Source organism: Gallus gallus, chromosome 1, assembly GCF_016699485.2.
Source record: "Gallus gallus isolate bGalGal1 chromosome 1, bGalGal1.mat.broiler.GRCg7b, whole genome shotgun sequence".
NCBI lineage: Eukaryota > Metazoa > Chordata > Aves > Galliformes > Phasianidae > Gallus > Gallus gallus.
Window position 1 is genome coordinate 174,886,944 of NC_052532.1, and position 26,764 is coordinate 174,913,707.

General features: G+C 44.1%; 2 long non-coding RNA genes across 3 annotated transcripts; one reads left to right on the top strand and one right to left on the bottom strand.

Moving 5' to 3' along the window:
- The first annotated feature begins 12 nt into the window (after positions 1–12).
- LOC121109119 lies at positions 13–20,746 on the top strand. The gene is made up of 3 exons (XR_005861418.2): positions 13–5,589; positions 6,314–6,530; positions 20,312–20,746. It is a non-coding gene; the product is annotated as an uncharacterized LOC121109119 (long non-coding RNA).
- LOC121109118 lies at positions 16,684–26,692 on the bottom strand. 2 transcript variants are annotated; one of them, XR_005861414.1, is made up of 4 exons: positions 26,498–26,692; positions 20,744–20,878; positions 19,488–20,020; positions 16,684–18,114 (listed from the first exon to the last, which is right to left on the bottom strand). It is a non-coding gene; the product is annotated as an uncharacterized LOC121109118 (long non-coding RNA). The 2 variants fall into 2 exon arrangements; XR_005861413.1 differs by lacking the exon at positions 16,684–18,114 and having other exon boundaries at positions 18,636–20,020; positions 26,498–26,659.
- Between the last annotated feature and the right edge of the window lie 72 nt (positions 26,693–26,764).

Sequence of the window (26,764 nt, forward strand, 5' to 3'; positions counted from 1 at the left end):
ACAGTTTCTGTACAAAGGAGGCCCCATCTACACCTGCCTCCTGAATGAAAATCTTTCCTGTGCCTATTGAAGATGTTGGGGATTGAACACTGAACTTGAAGGGAGCACCCTCTTTCTAAGCCACCCGTCTCCTCATTGCAAGCTAAGGATTCCAATACCTGCTGGGAACTTTCTACGTTCCTTAAATTGTACATGGTCCCCAGTAAAATCTAATATGATACTTGAGAAACAAGGCGTTTCTGTGCCTCTGCAGTCACCCAGGGGAAGTGCATCTGACTATTTTCCCCCTCCCTTTGTTTGGATCAGGGAGATGTGGTGTTTGCTGCAAGTGCTCCAAGTACCACTATTTATTCAGCAGAATGACAGACATTTGTATCTCCACAGAGCTGTGTTCATCAATAATTTACTGCACAGATAATGCTCCTTGAGCAGTAATAATCAAGAACAGACTGCTGGTAAGCAAAGGAACAAGCAGTACTTCATTATCAGTGCTTATTCTGGATAGTATTCTCCAAGGATGAATTCAGATCAGTGCTGTCATACTGTTGGCACTGTACAACCAGCCTAGAGCTGGGGCTAACTGGGTGACCTGGCCTCTGGGCAGGTCCTACAAGAGGTGTGAGGGCAGCCAGTGGACCGGCCACACACTTGTGTTGAGTGAAGGAAAGCTTTGGGAAGGCTGTCAAGGAGAGCAGAAGGAGTAGATGCAAGTCTGCCTTGAACCTTCCACCTGGAGGAGCAGCCCAAGTAGAGATGTGCAGACATCTCTGGAGAGCCCATCTCCATCAGCTCCAATCATGGCTTCTGTTGGTAGGACCTCCAGCTGGCTTCCCCAGCCCTTCCCAGCCCTTTTTTGCCCCACCACCACTGGAGAAGGGAGAGGAAGCCCCGGGTTCTCATTTCCCAGTGCATGAGGAGGGAGAGGAATCTCCCCTGCACTGAGACATCTCAGCCAGATGTGACTTCAGCTCTGTTGAAACGCCATATTGCAGCCATCCCAGCCTTGGCTGCTTCTCTTGCTGGGGGAGTCTCTGGCTGGCTCCTGACAGCTCTTTCTTGTACATCCAGACTGTGGCAAAGCACAGGGATGATCAGACAGACTCCACACGCTAACAGCCACAATGCATATTTATGCAATCATCATCAGAAGAGCGTGCAATGCTTAGCATTTATATTGAGTTTTGCCTCCTGACTCGCAGGCACACATTAAAATTCTCACTCTGCTCCTGAATATCAATATCTGCTATCTGTCTCCCCTTCTCTCTCACCCTGCTTTCCTGAAAGGGAATAAATAACACCTTGTTGATGAGAGAGGTGTTTCTTTATTCAGAGCAATCAGACATAGAAATCTGTTACTTGCACCATGCATGCTCAGGTGCCACACAGCCCTAAGTATTGTCATTCCCCTGTATTCTTCTTGTGTCCCCACAGAGACCCGGCTCTGCTCAGAAGACAAATCAGCCACATTCATGGATAGAGATTTCCCCTGGTTAATTCAATCCAGTGTTTATCCTACACCTGTCTGTCTGTAGCTGCTGCCAGAGCTTGCTCATCCTATAAGCTTTTCTTCGCTTCAGGCAATCCAGCAGACTCCAGCATCCCAATTCTCCATCTAAAAGTGTTACCTGCCACCCACACATCCTTGTATTTTCTCCTCCATCCCTCGGAGTCAGATCTCAGTCATAAGAGAGAGTTTTCTCTCACCTTCATGGGTTCGCTGTTGGCACATGGGCTGGCTGGCACAGGCAGGTGTCTGGAAACAACTCGTCTGAGCAGCAGACTTTGGTTCATCACAGAATGAAGGTTTGGGTGCTCTGCCAGGGCAGATCTGCGTGTTGCAGAGCCAGAAGCTAGGGCTGTTTGAAGTTTGAATTTCACAGATACTCGGATATGTTTTTGTCTGGCTCATACTCCTCTCCTGCACTGTCCTTCCCATGCCTCCTCCAGCAGGTAATGGAGAGCCATCTTGACTCCTCCTGTGCCCTAAGAAGGTGTCCTGCCAACATGGAGAGATGTCACTGGTGGTGCCAGAGCCCTTCAGATGGGTAAGGAAAGATACTTAGGGCCGGTTTAAAATACTAGGTCTTTCCAGACGGGCAGAGGGAGCTCCAGCACAAAAGCTTTCTGATGACCCCCCCCTGCTCTGCTACCATCTCCCTCCTGGCTCTGGTCTGGACAACTGCAACCAGCTCTTTCCCAGGTGATGCTTGGGGATCGTTTAATGGATAGTCCAAAGGAAGACCATTTCCAAAAGGGACCACGGACATGATTGCTTTATTTGTCTTTTGACAAATTGATTGACTTTATTTGTCTCCTTCTTTCCTATACAATCCTTCAATGCCATTTTAGCAGGCTTTCACATAGCCCCATGTGCCCCTTTGCCACCAAAGCAGGGTAGGTACGAGACTGTGTCCGTTGTCCATGGAATCAGGGATCAGTCCCTACTCTTCATTTATTCAGTACTAAAGATATGAGAGAAGAGATAGAAAACTAGGACATGGCTGCAATTTTAGGTGTGTTGGCTGGTAGGGACCTCTGGACCAGCCTCTTGCTCAAAGCAGGACTGTTACCAAAGCTAGGCCTTGATGCTGTTTAGCCAAGTGTTGAAAATCTCCAAGGATGAGAATTCCCCTCTCTGGAGAACTGCACTGCTCTCCTGGTGAGGTTTTTATGTTCCACCCAAAAGTCACAGGCTACAACTCCTGTCCCTGCTTCTATTGCCTGGCATTACCAAGAAGAGATTGGCTCTCAGGTCTCTACAGCAGCCCTTCAGGCAGTGGTAGGCCACCTTAGGCACAGGTAGCTTAGCCCTGTAACCTCCTCTTCTCCAATAACCCAACTCTCCTCCTAGGCTGTGTGCTGTACACCCTGACCACGTTGGCAACCCTCTGCTGGACCATCTGTGAGTGCCCCACAGTTCTTTTGGACCTGGTGGCCCCAGGCTGGATTTTATTAAATATTATCCTGCAGCTTTTACTCGGATAGATACCAGCTCTCTTCATCTGACTACCTCCTTTTTCTCATCCTTCCCATGGGGTTTAAAACTCCCTGTTCCACCTGTGGAGATCCTTTCTTGCTCTTCTTTCCATTATTTAGCACAGCGCACAGCACAGGCACAAAAAAGGTCAATAAATCCAAAGGTATCGCATTGCACACCTCTACTAAGCAATGTTATCTCTCCCCCTACAACCCTGACTACTTGAAAAAGCTTGACCTAAAACATTAGGCTGCTCATGGGTCAAGAGCACACTCTGCCACGTTCACTAGAATTGTCTTATTTCTGTTTCCTCCTTTACCAAATTACATATAATCCTTATATTCATGTGCTTCCTATATACCTTTTCCATACACTTCAGCTGCAAACTCCTACAGTGTAGCTTATCACCTTCTGGGTATGTGAAGTCACAAGCTCAGTGGGAACCTGGTCCAGAGTCAGGGCTCCCTGCAGTCACAGCAGTTGTTGCTAACAGGAACATGCTTAATACTGTAGAGCAACAGACCAGTGCCCTGGTTGGGGCTTATCCAGCATGCACCTGGCTAAGTCTTGTGAAAAGGACAGATAAAAGCTGATTTAAGAGAGGAAGAAAACTGTAGTACGAAATGATAAAATGCAATCCTGGGAAAGTGATTTTCAGATGGCAGCCACGCTCATGCTGTGAGATTACAGAAAAGAATTGGTTTTGCCAGAAGAGGAGCCTGTGATTTCCACAATGTTAGTAATCAAACTCATTGTGTAACAGAGAATAATATGCATGCAGCTCAGATCCCTATAATCAGGAAACAGCTTGTTTCTTCCACGGCCCAGCATGCAGGAAAAAATGAAAACGTCACTGATACACACTTGAGCATAGATGACAACAGGCAGAACACGAACAACCCCTGCCTCTTGTAAATCATGCCTGCAAGCATCCTGGGGAAATGGAGCGATGGGGCAGTGATCCGTATGGCAGGTGGTACTGCAGGTTAGCTGCAGCACAATGTCAGTGTATGTGGGCTGGAGATGGTGGGGGGCTGCCTGGTTCGTGTGTTCCTGAGATTTCTGTGTTATCTTTCGCGGCCACAGAGTGAGAATTATTTCTCCTAACACCCCAGCAGCGGGGGAGGGAGCGGGGAATGCTGCACATGACTGCTGCGTTGAGCTGGTGGCACGAAATACATGCACAAAGCTGCAAGCAGGCCAAAAATTCTTCAGTCCTAAGCTCTTTTCAGGACTTGAATTTGTGTCACATCCGCAGAAAGGCAGTTACCAGGGACTGCTGTGACTGAGATGGAGTGGTGTCAGGCGGTCGTATTTTATCTTCAATAGAGTGCTTTTACTGTGCTGTCTTAAGTGGCACATAGAGCCCACAAGATAAAACAAGGCAGGAGGGCAGGGATGCGTGCCCTGCTCTGCTTCTTTATTGCCATGGAGGGGGGAGTTATAGACAGCAAAGGGAAAAGGGAAAGCATCTGCTGACGGCAGCTGAGGACATGTTGGCCATTGAGTCTGGCTGCTGCCACTTGCTGAGGCAGTCAACCACAGCAAGGGGCAGAAAGAGCCAGACTCAGCTTCAGGTGTGGACCCCTTGGGATGTCGTGACCTAAAGGATGACCCAGCCTCAATGGACGTTACATCAGGGAGTTTGTAAACTGCTGTAATGCACAAGGGCATGTAGGCTCTATTTCTCAGATTTCTCTGTCACAGGTTATTACAAATTCCAGCTATCAAGTATACCTAAGATTAATAAAGCAAGTAGGTATCAAGCTAACATGGATTATTACCAGGAATGCAAATCTCTCATTCTCTCAATATTACATGTTACTACAAACTTAGCAGTAGTAAAGTAGCAAATACACTTATGAATGATTACTTATGTTTGTATGTATATATATATAGATATTTAAAAATGCTGTTGGTACCAAGTGCCAATAAAAAGGTCCCAGATGATGTCTAACTGACCCCAGAAAAAGGTCAGTGAGGTCCGACCACAGAAGTGAGCCCAGGAGTGGGACCAGTAAGATAACAAAGTCTCAAGTTGAAGATGCAGCTCAGGGCCAAAGGGGTGTCTGCAGTGAAGGTTTGATTTGTATAGAGGATCTTTTAGGAAAAAGGAAAGTTTTGTGCAGCACAGGAAGTTCTCAGAGAAAAAAGACTCAACTTTGGATGGAAAATGAGTTATTTTTATAGTTGCCAAGAAATGCTGATAATTTCTATTTTTCTCTCAAGATAACCTTTTTTTTTACTTTCCCCTCACTATTTTCCTTTCTTGCAGGTAGAACATCCAATAGGAGTTGATAATTCCTACTTTCTGAGAATATTTTCTGTTTTCCATACTATTTTTACCTGTTCAGGTGACAAGTTGCTGTTAGTTTGTTGAATTTTTCCTTATTGATGGTACCTCCAGGAAGTGCCCAGTTCTTATCTACAGAGATGCCCTTCAAGGAGACCTTTATGGGTCACATTTATGGCTCCTACGGTCTGGTCAATACAGCATTCTCTGCACCCCGTGCACCCTGCTACAAGCCTGTTGCAGCTTGGTTTCTTGGCCACAAAGGCATGGAGGTGTGCACATTGCCCATGGATGAGGCACTGGAGAAGGACACAGTTCTGTAAGTGATTCTGATGGCTGCTGATGACCAGAGTTCACGATTATTACCCATACAACACCATTTCCTCATTGAATCTTAATAACTTGATAGCTCCTTCTCCACAAGTCCAGTCTATGTGGAGAAGGAATGCAAGTGCTCTAGAGGGTTTCCTGTTGCATGATACTGCCGAAAAAAAATCCCCAAACCCCTCATTCTGGTGTTCAGCTCGTGGCGTTAAGCCTCATTCTTGAGAAATCATAGAGAATGTTTTCCTAAGTACCCAAAAGGGGGATGATAGTCCCCACTTCACAGTAGATGAACTAAATTCAAGGGCAGGAGGTGCAGGTAGAAAAATGTCAGGTTGAAAAATGCCATCATTCTGACCTTGGGACTGGAGTATCACCCCAGCTAGGAGATTTAAATATCTGTCTGTGCACCTTCGTGGAGTCACTTTAAGATCAAAATGAGAGAGCAGAAAGCTGGTCCAGTATTAATCTTCTCAGTGTCAGGAAGTGAACCAAACAGCATAAACCACGGGAGCACCCACCAGGAGCTGCATTTGCCTGTTGCTGCAATGCTTCAATGGCATAGCAGGGCGAGGAGAGTGGTCTGCTTCAAGCAAAGAACCCCAAAGCAAATTCTTTCTCTATAGACATCAGAAATACATACAGATTTGATGTTTTGAGAAAAAGAGAAGACTGGTTACAAAGTCTCTTATGCGTACTTTCCTTTCATCCCTGTGCAGCAGTCTTCATTCTCCGGCTCTTCAGTGTGATCTTATGCAGCATAACGTTTCCACCTGAATAATTTACAAGGCAAAAGCACTCCAAGTATGAAAACATTTGCAACGATATTAGACAGAAAGACAGTCTTCACTGGGCCACTGCAAGGTACCTTTGTTGAAGCCTATTTCCCTAGGAAAGTACATGCTCCAACAAATAGCCACTTGGAATGTAAATCAGGTAAGTGAAATATGAAGTGTATTTTTGCATTTCATTTGGATTTCCAAGGAACTGAGTTACTGTTTGCCTGAATCTAAAGAACACAGGTAAAGTATCTGGCAAAAAGTGGGTAAGATAACTTCAGATGAAGTAGACAGTGTTTATGGCAACTTAGCAGCTAACAAAAATAATGCTATAAGGGAACACTTCACCGTACCCAAATGATCTACATGGCATATTCTTACTGGAGCTGTTCACACCAACTGAGCTCTTTATTTTTACTCAAAAGAGTTTGAAATACAAGTAGAAAATAGACAGAACAGAAAATACAAGCTATTTAATGCATCATGTTTCATTTTGATGTTTGTAGAGAATGCCAGTGGTCTACTTAGCATGGTTTGTCCGCAGTTTTCAGGCTCACCAGTGGCTGGTGATTACTGCAACCCTACTAAACAAAGCATCATCAGTACTGCTGTTGGCTAATATTACATTTCGCTTCTGTAAGTCTCCCATCACACAGAAATCACACAGAAATTGAGACATTTAGGATATCACTTAAGGATATAATTCTTTCCAAATTATCTGAATTATCCCGGAGCCCTCTCTTCTCCAGGCTAAGCAGCCCCAGCTCTCTCAGCCTGTCCTCATAGGGAGCTGTTCCATCCCTTGGATCATTTTTGTGGCCCTCCTCTGGATGCACTCCAACAGCTCCATGTCTCTCCTGTACTGAGGACTCCACATCTGGATGCAGCTCTCCAGGTGAGGCCTCACCAGCACAGAGCAGAGGGGCAGGGAAAAAGTGAGGAAAGTAAGAAGAAAAGAAGGAAAGAAGGAAGGAAAGAAGGAAAGAAGGGAAGACAGAAAATAGCTAAAACATAAGAACAATTTCTTTTTTTCCTCCTCTCCCCTAAAAAAAAGGTGCAAAAATGAGTTATGTAAGAAATCCTGTTACCATTTAATGCAACAATAATAAGAAAATGTTTGGTAGCTGAGGCAATTTAATATAATCCAACCTGTGGCATTTTACTTGCTAGTCCACCCTGAAAAAACCCTGTGACAATTTCTATCACGCCTGCAAAGTTCTGTGTTAAAAGCCAGTGGAACAAAACCACAGAGAAAACTTATAGAAATACAGATTTTAAAATAATTGTTTGTATGCTCTCACTTCAGAACAAATGATGCTGATAATTCAATGTCATGTGCCATTTGCTCAGCATTTTTCCAACCACGTGCAAAGTTTTCACGATAAGCAGTGTTTTGGCTAACAGTGCGGTTCACATGGAAGAAGAAAAATAAAGACTGCTGCCCATAAAATAAAGATGTGGTGCTACAGCGATGTCTTTTACTGATGAGCATAGAATCACAGAATCATAGAATGGCCTGGGTTGAAAAGGACCACAATGATCATCGAGTTTCAACTCCCCTGCTATGTGCAGGGTTGCCAGCCACTAGACCAGGCTGCCCAGAAATATAAGAATGCCCAGCATATAAGAATGCCCAGCAGAATGCCCAGCGTATCCCAGCATATAAGAATGTGTCTGAAAAAATACACGTTTTCAGTAATTCGTCATCACTCTTCTGTGAGACCCAGTTTTAATGCAAGAATTCAATGGCAAGGGAAAACTCCCAAATAACCTCAATTCTCAGAAAAATCAGATTTGCCTACTGATCTTATCTAAGCAGTAATAACCCTATAAATGAGTACTTTTTTTTTTTCTAATAGGTTTTGACGGTAAGAGAGTATTGATTCCTTCAAGAAGAATGTTAATGGTCACAGTGCTACTCATCAGGAAAAATGAATCTGTGAAAACTCCACTACCTACACATTACACTTTTTGGTTACTGCATGCTCCAAGCCTGTGGTTAGCCAAACTTAAAATGTGAGCTGTTGAATTTATATGTGCAGAGCATGGGTCACATTTTGGAGTCTGTCCAAGGAGTTCTCTCAGCTGTGGGATCCAGGAAGGCTCTTCAGGCCTGGGTGTACATCACAACCACATCTTTCTCCATAGTGGGACCCGTACCTTGCATCCTAACAAGTCTTGGGCAACAGCGGCACCTCAGCTCACCTCAAGTCCCTGACTTGGGTGGCAGGCCTTAGCCCACTGTTCACTCTTATTTCATAATCTTAGGAAATTAAGTCTGTTAAAAAATCACTACTTGTTGCCCATGGGCCTGGTATCATTCTATACATCTGCTGGACTAATGAAGGTAGACTTCAAACAGCTTGCCAACTTCCCTCCTTTACCACTGTTAACGTGTCATTTTCAGAATGTCAAAGGACGTGGGACAGACAAGAGAAAGCTGGGATTGCATGCGGACACTGTGCACACATTTGCATGAGTAGAAAATCTCCCAAATCACAGACTTTTCTGTCTAGAGGCATGATCCATCCCTGGGATATCAAGGATTTCATTTTTGCTTAGAAACTTAATGATCTTGTTGCTTTCAAGGAGCTGTCATTCTATTTGTACCATACAAAATACAGATACAGTCTTTTTTTTCTATGTGTGTGTACCACAGTCACTACTCTGAGAAAGGGGGAATCTGAAAAGTGAGCAAAACCACCACTTACAATTTGCCTATAAGAGTGCTTAGATATTTCTTAATGCACTGAGGAATGCAAATCAATCCCCCCCAGAACAACTCTATCCATCCAACCAGGATCCCAATGCTGAATGCAAGTGCTGATGGACATCTTTAGGGGCTTAATTATCCAAAGTGCTAGGAAACCACAAGTTCCATGGTCACAGGTATGCAACAGCTTTGAAGACTGAGCTACTTGTATTTAAAAGCTTCAGCGGAGATTTAGCAACTTAACTTCATGAAACCAACTCTGTGGGTTTCATTTGTATTCCAAAGGCAAATACTATCCCAGTTTTGGGAAGAGACAAGGAGGACAGCAAGATGCTGAAAGTGCCCTAAGCTGCAGTGGGTGATGAGGACGTGCTGGGACCTCGTCTGTTTTGGTTGCTCTGTGGGAATCAAGGGGTCACACTGGGAGACCACTGGGAGAAGGGGAAACCCAATATCATCATCAAAGAAAAGGGAAACAAGACATCAGCAACAGTCCTGCATCTGTGAGCAGGTCACAGCCAAGGTGCTCTGTTTCCCTCTACTGGTAAAACCTCAAGATTTATTTTTTTATATATCACTAGAATTCTGGGGTTTTTTTGCTGGAGGTTTTCTGCTGGAGGTGTCTGTGTGGCACTGTGTGCTGTGCGTGCCCATGCATTGTGTGCTGAACAGTGCCTGTGAGCATATCCAGGTTTCTTGTTTTCTTCCAAATCTCCCTCAGCTCTCTCTCTCTTTGCTGAGCTCTGCCATACAGCCAGCTCCGTTTCATGCTGTTGACTTCAGCAGAGTTGGGCATGAATCTAAATTATTAAGAAATATTTCAAGGTGATTTATGCATGTTTGGGAAGGTGTCATTGATTTCTCAGCATGAAAGCAATGCCGCAACACTAACACTACTCTTCGGCAGTCTAACACTTTTTTTAAAGAACTGCTGCTATTTGGTTGTGTTCAAAAGACAGAACAGAGATTCTGTTGTAGGAAAGTCTCAAGATTACGAGCTGGTAAGAAGATGAGGTAATTGTACACATGGCACTGAATGCACTATCTAGATATTTGAATTGCTCAGTCAGACCACACGGCCCACAGCCAGCTCCAGTAAGACCTCATGCACGATCCTCTGCTTCCCATTGCCAAAGAAAACATCAGTGTTCACAACCATTAGAGGACTTTAGAAGTAAGCAAAATTAATTTAGGAAGGAGCTTTCTGAGCTTTCACAGGCACCATCTTATAGAGACATGGGTCTCCTTCCAGCTTACAGTCTTTCACTATCTTGGGGTCTTTCAGGGCGTTTCTTCCTTTCCACGTGACATCCCCAACAGCAGAGGTTTCCCATGTCCTGCTACCAGGGTTAGCATTTTACACTGGGAATGCATTTGAGTTTTTCCACATGTGATAAAAACAAATGGCGAATTTCATCTCTAGGAGAAATAAGTGACTGTTACACTTACCTGCAAGTGCTTTTCTTGGAAAGTCCAGTCGTTCATGCTCACATAGTTCAGTTTAACACGACTGTTAGATTAATTGAGCTATTCAGCATGTCTGGTCACAAAGTATGTTGTAACTAATTTCAGAAAGCCCTGGGCAGGCTGGCAGGGCCTAGGAGTGCAACCAGAGGTATTGCCATACAGACTGTTGGGTCTCACAGCGAGTTGACATTGAAATTAATTTACCATTGAAGAAAGTGATGGGATGTGAGGAAACAATGCTTTTGGACAAATTGCTCTGCTTCTGTTGCTCTCAACACTCCGCTTTTTGAATACATGTGTACTCTGTAAACGTAGTCAAGAAAACACATGCTTCATTGAAACCCTCAAACCTGGCTGTGTTGGAAAGTTGTTCATACTATGTGTTAGGTCTGCAAATTCAGTAAATGTTAGAGGAGGAGCTTGTTTCTATTCCATATCACTGGTGGAAAATAGCTGCTTAATTCAGCCTAATCTCTACTACTCAAGATAATAGGATTCCAGGGACATTACTCTCAGAATAGCTGGAAAACCGTGACTGCCTGCAATAACTGTGGGCAAAATTTAACTCCCTTCTGCACTGTTGTTAATGTGCAAGAAAGCGTGAGCTCAGATAGATGAGCCAATCTCTGTTTGATTTGCAAGATAAGCCATTAAAAAGAAAAAAACAATCATTTCATAGTAAACTGAGCACGATTAACTGGCTTCTGGGGAAGATCGACATTTTTCCAGGGACATTTCTGAAAGCAGAAAAGGACCACAACAGCAAAACCACATAAATTAGAAACTCTAGGGAACACAGCATGAGAGAGAATGGATCTTTTTGTTAACCCTCAGTAAATGATATGAAAGTGGGCAATTTTCAGATCTCTGCCATTTGGAAATGAGGGAATTGAGTGATGCTGGATCATACATCCCATGACTTAACAATTTTTCAGTACTCTATTACACGTTTTGCTTGGCTGGGTGCCTCTCTTTTTTTACTTCGGTCCATAATGAACATAAATGCCTTCGGCATGACAGTAAGGCTGGTCTCTTTCCTCACTCCCCCTCTTTTGGGGGTCAAACATTCACACAGTGCAATCAGATCTGATGTAACAAAGAGGGAAAGGAAGAACCAAGGCTTTTCGATTTCACGTTTCATGTGGCCCCAAACATTTTGTAAGTATAGTTTCTACAGCTGGAATCCCTGAAGAGAAGCAGAGGACAGCAGTGATACTCTGAATACCTATGCAGCAGGTTAAAACCTTTCTTCTCTCTGCATTTTTTATTTCTTTAATGCTTCTGCATTTCGATGCACAGAATTTTAATGTAGATTCCAATCAGATCATCAAAAAAATTGAGTTTGTAGTTAAATTGTATCACAACTCAGCAAGACTTGATGGGTGGATGCACTGAGAGTCTCGTGGTCTTGTTCTCAGTTTTGCACAGATATTCCATGTATTTGGGTGTAAGTTCTGACATCTGTGATTCCGTGACAGAAGAAAGGCAGAATTACTTATCCCTGACTGTGCTTAGAGATAATGGGGGAAAAGACTAAACAGAAGCTAGTGTTTATAAATGCAGGAAAGAGCCACTAACAGCAGAAGAGCTGAACTACCCTAGGGGACATATGCAGAGGTGCCAGGATCAGCAGTAATTCTGCACATGGCAGGCACCTTCAATCCTTGGTCTAAAGCCTCAGCATGCAGCGTGCCCAACAGGCTATTTCTGGCCTCAGTTTTGTACCTTGTCACAGATATCCAGCAAATCTCACCAGTTCCTTTAAGACCATCACTCCGCTCTCCAGAACTGGTTTGGGTTGCCCCATCTGCCCCTGCCTGCCCACTCCTGCCCCTGGGATTTTGCCCCAGGCAGGTTTGCCAGGTGGCTTCCTCATGCTGCTGTGGGGTGGCTGATGGCCCTGTGCAGGATGAGTGGCTGAAGTACTCCCGCCAATATACACACTCATTCGATGAGTTAATCTTTGGCAATTACAGTCTGGTACATGGCCTAATTAGTTTTGCACCTTGTAGTTATAAGTTCATTTACTGTGTGTTTCCCTTCTTTGCCAATGAAAACATCGCACAAGTCAGCTGACAGCTCACTAAATTCCAGACACATAACTTCTGTTTCTCTCCCCCTCCTCACAAGGCCTATCGCCCAGAAGAGATGTGGGTTAATTTGACAGGATGTCTCTGACAAATGGGTTTTATCTGTTACTCATTTTCACACTTAAGAGTTTTTATTCATTTCAGACTTTCATTTTCCAGAAGTTGACGTTTAAAAAACTATCCTGTTATTCATTGGTCCTTCTTTTCTTTTTACTCTCAGTAAAAATCCTCTATAAATCAGGAGCTACCTCGTTGAATAAATATAAATATTCTGTTTTAAAACCCATGTAAGATTAGAGGTCGTTTTCTTAAGGGAACATGTTGTACAACCACATCTTAATTACAGATACTGAAAAAAAAAATTAAAAAGCAGTTTTCTGAGAAAAGCATGATCTGAAACAGTTACAAGAAGCAGTAATACGAGTGGGTTTGCTGTTGGTCTTTTTGGGAGCAATAAGAAATTATGAAGGTTTGGCTGGCTCCTGTCCGGAGAGCTTGAACAGGACCGGTGTGAGTGGAAGAGCAAAACCCAACTGGAGCCTCTCTGCCAAACATTTGCATCACATCATGCACCAAAACCCCAAACTGTTTTATGCACACAGACTGTACGACACACTGACAGCAGGGTGGCCGCTGGAATTACTTTGCCTATGTAATGCGAGTTGTTCAAAAAGCACTGTTACAGTCCGTGGTATTTTTGAGACAGATCATTTCCAAGTCTGTGTGAAGTATGGGAGAGGGCATTTTTCCCTCCTCATTTGGATGGATATTCTGTCTTTTACAGTCTCCAGAGATATGGAGGAGAGCGGCACATATTTTGTCACTAGGAATGAATGGGTGGCCCTTGGGAGAAATGCTCCATTTCTTCTGAAGGCCATACAGATTTCTGCGTGGTGGGTTCTCAGTCTGAACATTACTGGCATTTTTGCGGGGGCTGTGGGACTTTCCAACACCCTACTTGGGAGCAGCCTTACTGTCATCATTCACTGCTGGAAGAGCGTTTTCAGCCAGTAAAGTAATTCAGCTGTGTGAATTTATTCGTGAGCTTACAGATATGCCATTAGACGTGGGGTCAGCAGTTTGGGATGGCCATAAATACTCCCTCGTGGTTATGGCTGATATAGCAGCAAGGAGAAGGGGTTTGGACAGGAAACCAGCAAATTGTTGCTGTGTTCAGCAGCCTCCTGGGGCCTCCAGCAGACCAAAAGTGAATACTTTCATACTGGCTCTTACCTGATGGCTTTACAATAAAAGTAAAGCTATACAAGCACACAGCATGCTGCAAACTCCAGCTTGGTAGCGTGGGTGAGAGACATGTTTCTGAGTTAATTTTTCATAAGAGAAAACTAAGAGATTTGTGTTCTTCAGCTACGGTAGACCTTGTGTGGACAAGATGAGTCTGCAGCAGTGTCTGCCAACAATCCCATCCTAGAGAGTATTCACTACAAGAGGACATGATGATAACCATTTGCAGCTACTGAATATTAGAGAACATGATTTTCATAGAATTGCGGAATCCTTAAGGTTGGAAAAGACCTCTAAGATCACCCAGTCCAACCATCCACCTAGCACCAATATTGCTCACTAACCACGTCCCTCAGTGCCACATCTAAATGTTTCTTGAACACCTGCAGGGCCGGAGACTCTACCACCTCCCTGGGCAGCTGTGCCACTGCCTGACTACTCTTTCAGAAAATCCTAATATCTAACCTGAACCTCTACTGGTGCAGCTTGAAGCCATTCCCTCTCGTCCTAACACTGTTACTTGCAAGGTGTTTATCACTGTAAGCCCAGATTTGGAGAAATAAGTCATCAAATAAAAATGTTAGGAGATAGATGGAGAAAATGTCACATTTTTTTCAGACCACAGGAATCTGTCGCCATGGAGATCCTCTTTTTTTCTTTGAAAATGTCTCAAATCTTATGGATGGAGCATATGTGATAGAAGTAAAACAATATCATCAAGAATTCACATTAAACATTTTAGAAAGAAATTTCTGAGCAGCAACCAACTTTGACAGACTGTTCATGCAGCAAAAATATGCTTACAGTCTTTTCCTTAAGAGCTTTTTCTTTCTAATGTAAAGCAACTAAAGATTTTATTTTCAAAACTGGCTTATATTTAAGGACCTTATGATACATATGGCTGAAGGACTTCACTATTTTGTTGTAGTTTTGTACAGTGAAATGCTCTTCCTAATGAGAAGCAATTCATAGTAGCATAGAAGTTGTAAGAGATGTAGTCTGGTTTTAGGCTTAGCCATGAATGAAACTCCTGTAGCCATACGGCCCAAGTTGTAGAAATGGTGCTCAACCATCCTTCCACATTTCACATTGGATGGGTTTTGCGGTCAAATGTAATTGCAGAGCAGAAAAGGCATCTCTTGCCCTCCACAAAACATAAGAAGACGGGATGAAGCATAAAGTCAGAATAAATATCCCAATGTGCTTACGCTAATCTAAGGGAAGGAAAACTGAGTATTTACTCTTAATCAGGATCAGATTTGTCCTGCTGGACCATGTGGTAGTAATCTCTACGGAGATGCATTTATCAAGGATGGCAGTGAGAACTACAGTCCTGGGGCCAGGAGAAAGCAACAGTGTCCCTGGCTCTGGTGCCTACATGGTCCAAGGAGCTAGTCCATGGTTGAAGGAGCTTATCCATGGTCCAGGGAGCTAGGCAGCCTCATTGGGAACAAGAAAATGCAAGGCACCCTTTGAGTGGGACAGGTTGTTCTGCAGTGCGTTTGCACTATGAATATCCAGGATGCTGCCTAGGTGCTGAGACAAGACTCTGCTTTCACTTTTCCTTTTTTCCTCAGTTACATGGGTAATAAGTAACGCAAAGGAAACATACAAGGCATTTCCTTCGTAGGTGAACAAAATCACTAGTTGGAGCAACAAAATAGCTTCAGCTTCACAGAACTGCAAATACTCTATTGAGGACAATTCAGAAAACTTGAGCTGAAAATGTAGAAAAATTGGTGCTTAGGGTAAATGGATGTTGGAAAATCATGAACTCAGAAATTCCTGCAGCTAAGATCTATCTGTCCTATGAAATTCTTCAGACGAAAGCAATGGTTTCTGCCATTTCAAGAGGCCATCTTCATAATAGTTGGTAATCATGTGGTACTGGGAATAGTGAGTGATTCCATTTGCATTTCTTTAATGAGTTGGAGATTTTTGTGTTCTACCCACTGAGCTATGATACTAGAAACAGTAGTTCTATCTGACATGAGTTGAAAGCATTTAAAAGAGAGAATTATACTCTGTGTCTTTTATCGGTGCTGAACCTTCTTACAGTGTGTTTATATACATTCATTTGTGTTGATGATAACATTTGGGCTGTTGCAGCCTGTGCTTCAGGTTTTCAGGCAGCAAACATATGCTGCCTATAGCAAAGTCTCCTTCAGGAGTATTTGAAAAATATTTGTAGGCATTGGTCCTCTGTGTCTTTGCCAGGGTCTCTGATAATTTGGTGATTATCCCATCTGCAGATAACTCTGTTAATAAAGAAATGACCACAGAGTTCTTTCAAACTTCTCCAGATTTAGAAGCATGAATCTCAGCTGCTTAATCCACAGCAATGCAAAGAACTACCTGTATGTCCATGAGAATTCAGGCAAGGGATACCATTTTCACTGGGTTATTTAGATCTTCTCAGACAGATTGGCCTGTTCCCTGTCACCCATACCTTGGCACTGCCATTGCAGTTCTACCCCATTATTTCTCTTCTGAGATTGTTTAGTCTGGAGAAGAGGATGCTCAGGAGAGACTTTATAGCTCCCTACAACTGCCTGAAAGGAGGGTGTGGTGAGGTGGGGGGGTCAGCCTCTTCTGCATAAGTAGTGACAGGACAAGAGGGAATGGCCTCAAGTTGCAGGTTCAGGGGAGGTTCAGGTTAGATGTTAGGAAAATCATCTTCTGTTAAAGAGTGGTCGGGCACTGGAATGAGCTGCCCAGAGAGGTAGAGGAGTCACTGTCCCTGGAGGTGTTCAAGAAATATTTAGACATTGTACTAAGAGACATGGTTTAATGGGGAAATATTGGTGGTAGGTGGGTGGTTGGACTGGATGATCTTGGAGGCCTTTTCCAACCTCAAGGATTCTATTATTCCATGATTTTTGTTCACCTGAAATACTCACACAGCACAGCATCATCCATAAGTCCTACAGTGCCGCTTTCTGTGATTAATAAAGTCAGTTAAGGAGTGAGTGAGTAGATAGTGAGCATTTGGGAGGTGCTGAAAACATAGCACTTTATCTTCTGGCCAACCTGGATGCACCTAATCTCATCCATAACAAACTCTCACAAATGTGTCACTAGCCAAAGAGATTGTCAGGTTTGGGAACTGAGAAAGACTTCATTTCCTGCTGCGGCCAGATTCAGAATTAGTAAACCTGCTTGTTCTTACTGCCTTTCCTTAAAACCTGCTGCAGCGCCTCTCTCCTCTGAGCTAGAAGCCTTCATTTCTACCCAAGACTCATCTGCAGCCAGCTTCCTGTTTAGAATAACTCTTTTCTCCCCTTGACATTCATGCTTTGTATTTGTTCCACTTAAGATGTTCCCCAAAGACAATGTTAGGGAATTGTACGCTATATTCCAGACAATGTCTCAGCATGGGTTTGTAAAAGGGTGTTAGTTTCAGGGGCTGCACCTTGGTAATCTCTGGTCTTTACCCTGTACTGACTGCAGAGTCTCCTTTGCTCTAAGAGATGTTAGCCGTGGTTTTGTTACTTCGCTGTTCACTTTCTATTTCAGCTTGATTTTGGCAATACTACTTAGCTAACAAGAGATGGCCTGCTCTGTTGATTATATCCTTTCACTCTAAGTAGACCCTGTCTTTGTTTCCCACATTATTTTAAATGATAAATGGTCATCCGGTTGATCTTGAGGACCTTCCCCCTCTGCTTAGTGCACAAATTTAGCATAGTTAATGTATATAGTTTCTGTATCTTTATGGTATGGATATTCTTAGCACTTTTCACAGACAAACATTTTAATTCTTTAAATTGTTAAGTCACATTCCTTGCTTTGTCCAAACTTGCCCTTTTGGAATTAGTGTAACTGTTACTCATAAAATTCCTCATGTTCATTAATCCCCCGAAATTCAGATTAATCAGTTCAAAGTTATTTTCTGTTCCCATCTGTCCTCCCTACTTTCAAAAACCACTGTCTGGTAAAAAAGTCTATTGGCTTGCAGATCTGGGAAAATATATGTCTAAGTATTTTTCACATTTTTGCTCCAGATTATCACAAAGAAGTCAGAGGTGTAGGAGACGGTGATTTCAGCTGTTCTGTTGTGGTTCAGAGCAGACTAACTGTGCTTTGTATCATCAAAAAATAATTAGCTATAATATGCTATTACCTTCTAATATTGGTGTAATTGCCCGTGTGAACAGTCAAATTCTTTCTCAGAAACTTGAAGCAGTTCATGCTCTATCACTTTGCTTGACATTTTGCAGAAGGCGCTGGGATTTCAAAGAGATAAAACAGTTTTGACATCAATGTTACCAATAATAGAATCATAAAATCACAGAATGGTTTGTGTTGGAAGGGACCTTTAAGATCATCTAGTTCCAACCACCATGCTATAGGCAGAGATACCTCCCTCTAGACCAGGTTGGTCAAGGCCCCACAAGCTTTGCCTTGAATGCTTACAGTGAGTGGGCATTCACAGCCTCTCTGGGCAACCTGTTCCATTGTCTGACCACCCTCACAGTAAAGAATTTCTTCCTAATATCTAGTCCAAATCTACCCTCTTCCAGTTTAAAGCCATTTTCCCTCATCCTGTCGCTACATGTCCTTATAAGAAGTCCCTCCCCAGCTTCCCTGTAGGCCCCCTTCAGGTACTGGAAGGCCGCTATAATATGGTCTCCCTGGAGCCGTCTCTTCTCCAGGCTGTAGAGCCCCAACTCTCTCAGCCTGTCCCCATAAGGGAGGTGCTCCAGACCTCTCATTGTTATTTTGTGGCCCTCCTCTGGACCCACTCCAACAGCTCCATGTCCTTCTTGAGCTGGGGGCTCCAGAACTGGATGCAGTACTCCAAGTGGGGTCTCACAAGAGCAGATTAGAGGGGCAGAATCTCCTACCTCAACCCTTCCCTTGATGCAACCCAGGATACAGTTGGCCTTCTGGGCTGCATGTGCACATTGCTGGCTCATGTTGAGTCTTTCATCAACCAGCATCCCCAAATCTTTCTCCTCAGGGCTGTTCTCAAGCTGTTCTCTGCCCAACCTGTATTTGTGCTTGGGATTGCCCCTACCCAGGTGCAGGACCTTGTACTTGATCCTTCAGATCAGACCAAAGGCCCAACTGACTTGCTTGCATGGTTCCCACAAACAACCTGCCAAGTGAGGGGGAATGTCCATGGGATCTAGACAACCTTAGGCTGGAGAATTGCAGGCACAGACACGTCACAGATTCTCTTATTATTATTACATGATGCCCACAGAGGCTCTAAGGAAGCACCTAGCACCCAGATCTCAGCTGCATACAGCTGACTTATAATAATATTTTATTTTACTTTTACTTGGGACAGGAGAGGGGAAGCAGAAGTTCCCCAGTCTTGTAGGCTGGAGAAATGCTGGGGAGGTCAAGGCACTGACAGGCACTGATGGGTGAGAGGTCCCTGGCTCCCTGCAGAACCTGAGCTGGTTGGTAGGTCTGGGGTAAAGGGAAGGTGTAGGACCCCAGGTTTCTGCCCTTCAGCTCACTGTAGAGATTTCCATCAGGGTAGCTGTAGAAAAGCACTGACTTGGGGAATATTTGTGTGGTTCCCTATCCCCATGGATAGCATCCCACCCGAGCAATGAGCAGGCTGCCCCAAGGGGGTGTCACTTACAGCTGGCGTTCATGGGTGAGCAGTTAGTCTCCTGAGAGTCTCACGGAGGTGGCATGTCACAGGATGACTGCTCACTCCCTGTGGGTACTGATTCTAGGACAAGTTGCAAGTGTTCCAACACCACAGCTCTCCATTCCTGAGGTGGGTGGCAGTGACAGCTGTGTCTGTGTGAGTCATCCTCCGTGCACGCTAACAGGGCTCTGCAGGCTCGGTGGCACTTGCTTAGCTCACTGTAAGGGATGCTGGCAGGCCTGGCAAAGAGGACCTCAAAACTGGGATTTGTCTGGATGACAAATCAGAGCCTGGTCCTATCCTGAGAAGGTGATGGTGGGACACATTGCAGCTGATCTGTGGAGTGTCCGTGGCTGTGCATGGTGTGTGGTGAGTGTGGCTGCCCTCAGATGGTGGATGTGGCCACAAGTGACATGGCTCAGCAGTCACCACAATGTGGCGAGTCACAAAGCACCAACAAACTTCCCCATGCAGACTTCTCAAAGTATCTGCTGACAACGAAGCCAAGTACTTGGAGGTGGCTGTCAAAGGAAAAAGATGAGGTGCCGTTAGGAGAAAACAGTAAACCAGTTCATCAGTGTAGGGAGAGTCTCTGGGTGACATTTTCATAACATTCACAGACTTTTAAAAATGCAGGAGAATTAAACCATCATTTGAAACTGCCCTCCTGAGATTTTACTTGAATGTAATATATTTCAATTACTGTGTATTCTAAATTCCCATGATAATATACAATCTTCAGAGACTTACAATGTGTGCTGGTTGAAATCTGAGCTAAATTAATAAAATCTTTTTTTTTTTTTTTTTTTAAGGAAAAAAAGAGAAATAATCTACTTGGCTGCAAATGCCTCAAGGAATGATGAGCAGAAAAGACACAGAATAACTGGGGAATGATTTTGAAAGCAATACATGCAGGCCAATTGCTCAGAGCCAGTGCCAGAAAATAAGGCAAGACTTCTTTTATTAAACATGATTGCTGTGACCTTCTCTGGTTAACCTACGGAAGGAAAAATGAGCTATGCACCGTGTATGATTTGTTGTTGTTACAGCTGGGCTGTTTTTCAGTGAACTCATAGAAGCTGGAATGTTTATTTTGATTTACTTTCGGTTTATTTCTTTTTTTTTTTCTCTTAAAAGAGCATGAAACATCTAGCATACATGTAGCCTTCTCTGAGCACTGTGGCTGCAACCCCCCCTCTCAGCTCCTTTCTATCTGTGAGCATCACAGCCATGCCTTTTCCTACCTCCCTCCTTCCAGGGGCACTGAGCGCTGTTCTCCTGAGAGCTGGGCTTGCAGCTGCACTGACCCTTGGGCGAGGGCTGGCAGAGTGAACTTCCTCTTCTCTGTCCTCTCCTGGGGCAAGCACCGCTAATGTTCCCTGGAGATCACATAAATGAGATGGAGGACAGCAAGTTAATGTATTTATGCACAGCAGAGTCAAGAGGGCCCCACTGTGCTTGAGATGCACGCTAGCACAGTTCCAGGCATACTGCAGGGACACAGCGCTGAGACCAGAGGGACAAGGACAGTGCAACTGTGTGTGTGCTTCTGTATTCTTGTCAGCCTGAAGTGCTGTGCAGAGGCACAGTAATGTATGCAGTGTAATCAAGAGTGCAAGAAAGCCCCCACAGACCTAGTGAGCTAATTGTGGCTTAGGTCATTTTCTATATGCTTTCCAAGATGTCTGCCTATACTTAATTAAAATGCCTACTGCATCTCGTTTAGCCCAGAAGGTAATGGAGGAAGAAGGTTATTAGTCTGGTGCCTGGGATATTGGCAGTGCTGATTTTTGCATGGATTGGAATTCAGCAGGCTTTCATTTTCTGAAAAATAAAGTCATCAATAAGACCTGATCACATGATTACGTTAAGGAACAATCAAATTACTAAAAAAAAAACCATCTAAAATCATAAGATCTCACTGATTCATCTTTCTGTGTCATTTCTTGGCCTCAGCTCTCACTTTGGGAAAAATATGCTTTTGACTTAAATTGAACACAGTTATTTAAAAAATATTGGTTGGAAGGAACTTCTGGAAGTCATCTAATTCAACCTACTTGCTAAAGCAGGCTCAGCCAGTGCAGGACAATGTCCATGCCCAGGGACATGCCTAATTGGGCTTTGAATATCTCTAAGGATGGAGACCTGCAACCCCTCTGAGCAACCTGTTCCAAATTCTATCATTCTTAGAGATGAAAAAGGGAGGGAGGGAGGAAGGAAGGAAGGAAGGAAGGAAGGAAGGAAGGAAGGAAGGAAGGAAGGAAGGAAGGAAGGAAGGAAGGAAGGAAGGAAGGAAGGAAGGGAGGGAGGGAGGGAGGGAGGGAGGGAGGAAGGAAGGAAGGAAGGAAGGAAGGAAGGAAGGAAGGAAGGAAGGAAGGAAGGAAGGAAGGAAGGAAGGAAGGAAGGAAGGAAGGAAGGAAGGAAGGAAAGGAGGGAGGAAGGAAGGAAGGAAGGAAGGAAGGAAGGAAGTCTAGCCTTGAGGCTGTATGCTGCATGTGCAGCAGAATGTATATAAGGTGCATGGAGTGTCTATTGGATGTCTGCAGGAAAAATGAATTTTACACCATCAGTGCTCACGGCCAGCTTAAGCATAAAATGAGTGTAAAATGTAAGTGCTGGATGAGAAGAAAAGCTTTTCTGTGGGGAGACTGAGTTTCAAGTGGTTTTGAGGAGGAAAAAGCCTGTGGCTGTCTGTGAATAGCCATATGCCCCTAGAGGACAAGTGGCAAGGAGCCAGGAGTGGTGAGCAGTGCCAGTGGTGTGTCACCACGAGGACCACCTACATGCACTTGGTGCCAAGTGCTGTTTGGCAAACAGGATGGATGCCATGTGTAAATAAATGAGTTCCATAAAACACACAGAGTTCACGCACTGAAAATTGATGGTTAGAACCCTGGTGATGCTGAATGCCAGCTGCCTCACAGCCAGTGGGGCTTCAGTGTTTGTTGTCTCTGGTAGGACTCGGTCATGCTTTGTGAGGCACCTGTGACCTCATTTAAACCACCCTGACCCCAAGAACAGAATGAAGAGCACAGCTGGACAAGTTCAGATGGAGACACTTTGTGTTTCATGGCCACTTGCTCTGTTATGGAGACTTTTCTGGTGCCCTTCTGACCATAGGCTCATGGGTGAGTCTGTGGCACCCAAGCATCTGGGCAACGATGCGCCTTGATGAGAAGAAAAATTGCAGCTGTTGTGCCATTAGCAATAGGGTTGCTGCCATCTGTTGGTTAAAATCACATGGGGAAGAGGAAGAGTCCTTAAGGGACGATGCCATCTAAGGTGCAGATCTAATGAAAAAGGCTACTTTGCAATGCAAGTCTGATGTGATCATGTTTTGCAAATGGAGAGGGGGCCAAAAAACGATAACCCTGCATTATTACATTGCACTGTTGCTGTCCTGCATATCAGCTTAAGCTGTTTGCTGGAGTGCTAGCTAAAGTTCTATGTTTTCAGAAAAATGTGATGTGAATTTAAAGCTCTAGAATAATGTTTGTAAATCTTTGAATGTAACTGTTAGATAATAAGTGTCAATATACTTCAGAGACTGCTTTACTGCACGGAAAACAAGGACATGCTTACAGAAGACATGTAAATGAGATGTGGCATAGTATCTAGACCTCAAAAAACCTATTGCAGACTATGTCTGTGGGTGTTCCCACCTACAGACTTCTTCACTCTGTAGCCATTGCTTCTTTAAATGTGATGCTTTAACATAACACTTTTCAGCACACATCTCTGAATCCACATTTGCCTGTTTCTAAATAGCCGTTCTCCCCCATAGGAGATGGTCCCATGTGGTGTGCTGAGCTGACCCGAGCTCTGCAGAATGGTGCCCTTGAGGACCTCTCTGTGGCCTCCAAGGACCTTAGCAGCCACTCACCCGGGCTCTTGCCAGCCACCTTTTGGGTACCAAAACTCTGGCTGTGGGTCTACAAATATTTCCCTTTCTGCAGGCCAGCTCCAGCAGTTTCTGGTGCTAAACCCTCCTGCATGTGTCATCAGGACTCTCAGTGTTGCCACTACTCGAACTTGTACAAATTTTGGAGCAGCCTATCAAACAGCTGTTCCACAGGTCTCTCTAAAGGCCATAAGTAGAAGTGTTTCTTCCTCCCTGCCCTGTAAGCATAGGTGAGCTCAGAATTCCTGTTTACTACATGAAGCTCTGCCCTATTTTCTGGCTGAGAGTCACAGCTACAAATTAACCAAATCCTACAGACGGAGCAGTCCTGAGAGTGATCTCTTCCTTCAGCTTCCTCCACAGGTTGTTTAAGCAAATCTACATGCACCAAACATTTTGAGAGTGAAAGGCTTCCACGATAAGTAAAATTGAACCCTCCATCACCTGCGTCCAAAATGATTTAGGTATTAAGTGTTAAACATTAAACAATGCCAGCACCAAACGTCTGAGATGTACAGCAATGCACTGTTGTCCGCTCCATGTTCACGTTCCTTCACCCTGTGCTCTGCCAAATTCCATTCTTGGAGCATGGCTACATACAGCCTGCTTGGCTGCTTACCCCCACTGAAATGTCTTACAAGGTTCAGAAATAGCTGCTGAGCATATTGTAAAGGTGTGGGGAGTACCTAGGGGTGTTTCTGGGCCCTCTCACTGGAAGTACACGTGGGCAGAAACACTAACATTTGCAATTAAAAGCATGTCTGAGGTAGGGTTTCTGAAGTTTGGATTTGGTCAAGAGACTGAGGCACTGTGGTTTCCGGATTTCTTTCCATGTGGGTTGTATGGAAAATGATCTCCTCAAACCTCTCCACATGGCTCCCGTTGACATAGGTTGAAGAACTCATACCCATGTGTGATCTGACAGTCATTGCTCCTCGCAGTACTCCAGTCCCACTGCAGCAAAGGGTCAGATTCCTTCTGCAGTGCAGCTGTGTTGCCTGGTTATCGCAGAAGTGCTTCCAATTTGGAAAATGCTTTTCAGTTTTGATGGGATCTTTGCAGAATGGGTGGAAAGCAGGTGGAGAAGAGCCAGTTACCCCCAGCAGTCTATAACCCCAGATGAATTCTTGCTCTCTTCAGTAGGAAATACTGAAGAAAGACTCAGGCGCTGGAAGCCTGCCTGCGGCTTTCACCAGAGATTTAAAGGAAAATTAGTTGGCTAGATTAAACACTGGCTTACTCATTCTTGTAAATCACAGCTCGTCATACTTAATTCTTATTTTACTTTTTGTGCAATAATTATAGGTTGGGGATGTGTTCTTATAATAAGCTAAGTAGATGAGCTCTTACAAGGCTTACTGCAAAATTGTTGATGAATATAGACTAGAGACATACACAACGGATATGACGACAGCAATATGTAAAAGAGGAGATATTGGACCCTGACCATTCTCGGCTGTCCCAATGCTTAATTTCTGGGCCATGCCTTCATTCAGTTTTGCACATGGTCCAGTGTGTATTGGAACTGGTAGGTGGAGCATCCCTGTGTGTTTCATTTAGCATATGTTGTGGACCTGTTGCCCATGAGAGTGTCTAATCTCCTTTTTCCTCCTGTCCTCTTTCCTTCACAACTTTCTTGTTTAAACAAATTGCAGAGGTTCACTACCCTGCTGAGTGAAGAAGCCCTTTTATCTACCTTAACCCAATCTACTATTACTTCCATCGCTCTCCACCTAGTTCTAATATCTGGGATATGATGAATAACAGTTCTGCATTCACCTCATCCACTGCCTTTATGATTTTGCAAATGTTGGTCATAACCCCTTCTCCACCTCTCCTCTCCAAAGCATTTTTAGCTTTTCCTTACCTTAAAATGTTTTATCATTTTAGTTGTCCCTTTCTGCCCTTTCTCCAATTCCACCATATCCTGAAGAGAGCATGGCTTTGCAATGAATTGCATGCAGATTACACAGTGGAATTCCCTAATTTCAGACCCAGTAGCCCTGTGTAAGGTGTGCTCCAGTGTCTCAGTCCCACAGTTTGCCTCATCAGAGAAGAGCTTGTCTGCTCTCACCATGCTGCTCCAACGACATCTGACTGCATGGACCCCAGGAAGAAAGTTCTAACTAACCATATGAGAAATTATGATAAACATAGGTCAGTATTATCCCTATAATTCCCATTTACATACAGAGGGAAATTGACCCAAAAGGGCAGTTAATGATGTAAAGAGTACTTTGGCTTATTGTACTGGTGAAGCATGAACCTGCCTTTTCAAGAGGAAAAACAAGTGCAAGGGACATGACTGTGGTGTCTGGGTGCTCTTTGAGCAATGCTACGCCAGCATTGGGTTTAGGAAGTGGGGGAAAAAAAAAAATGAAGTTGGGACAGGTTCTCTTGCTAAAGGCAACAGTTTTCTGGGGCTTTTCACAAGGTAATAGCAAAAAATAAAATGCAACACGTCAAGCATATAAAAACACCTCTTGAAGCTGTGAGAGCACTTGGTGGTTACTGAAGGTTTTTCTGAGAAGTGCAATGACTAACATGTTTTCTGAAACAATCCTATTCCCTGTTTAGCAGCTGGCCACCTACTGCTACCCTGCTGTGGCTGTTGGGAAGCGGACAGCCCACCACTGCTGTCTGGCAAAAGACAAAGGCAAAAATACCTCCAGAAAAACATAGCATTGAATGGGAGTTTTGAAAAGTCCTCAGGGATCTCTTCAGCCCTTCTACTTTTGGTGCTGTTCATGCAGAATTGCTGCTTGTGGGTTTGTTACATTCCCATGGCTCCGGTTGCAAGGCCTGGACCCGGTGGGGAAAAGAAGAATGTGGTTCTGAGAGAATAAGTTCCTATAGATTGCTGTTGTTTGCAGTTCATGTTAATACTGCATCTCCCTTGAGCCTCCCATGCTCTCCCTCTAATAAATCTCCCTTCGTTTGATGCAAGATGATGTGCTCATCTCTTCCCTGTGCTGAGAATCCCTGTTCTTTCATAAATCTAACCTGATGTGTATTCACCCGTCCTTGACTTAAAGTGGTTGGGCAGCTGCTTTTGTGCATACAAAGGGTGGATGCATTAAAGATGCTCAAGGCATACCTGATAGGAGTAGATCCCATGAGAGCTCAGTGCTGCAATACCTTTCTCTGCCTTTTTTAATCTTCCTCTCTTTACAAGGACCTCCTGAGGGTATTTCAAGACATTATCCAACAGTTCCTCTGCAGAGTTCCAGGCTGTTGCCAGGAGCCACTGCTGTTCCCTCACAGTGCTCTTTCAGTGGGGCAATGTGGCTGCCATATCTCAGCTGCCTCTGCCACACCTCCACTGAAGCTCAGCATTCACATGGAGATCAGGTTTAATGCAGGT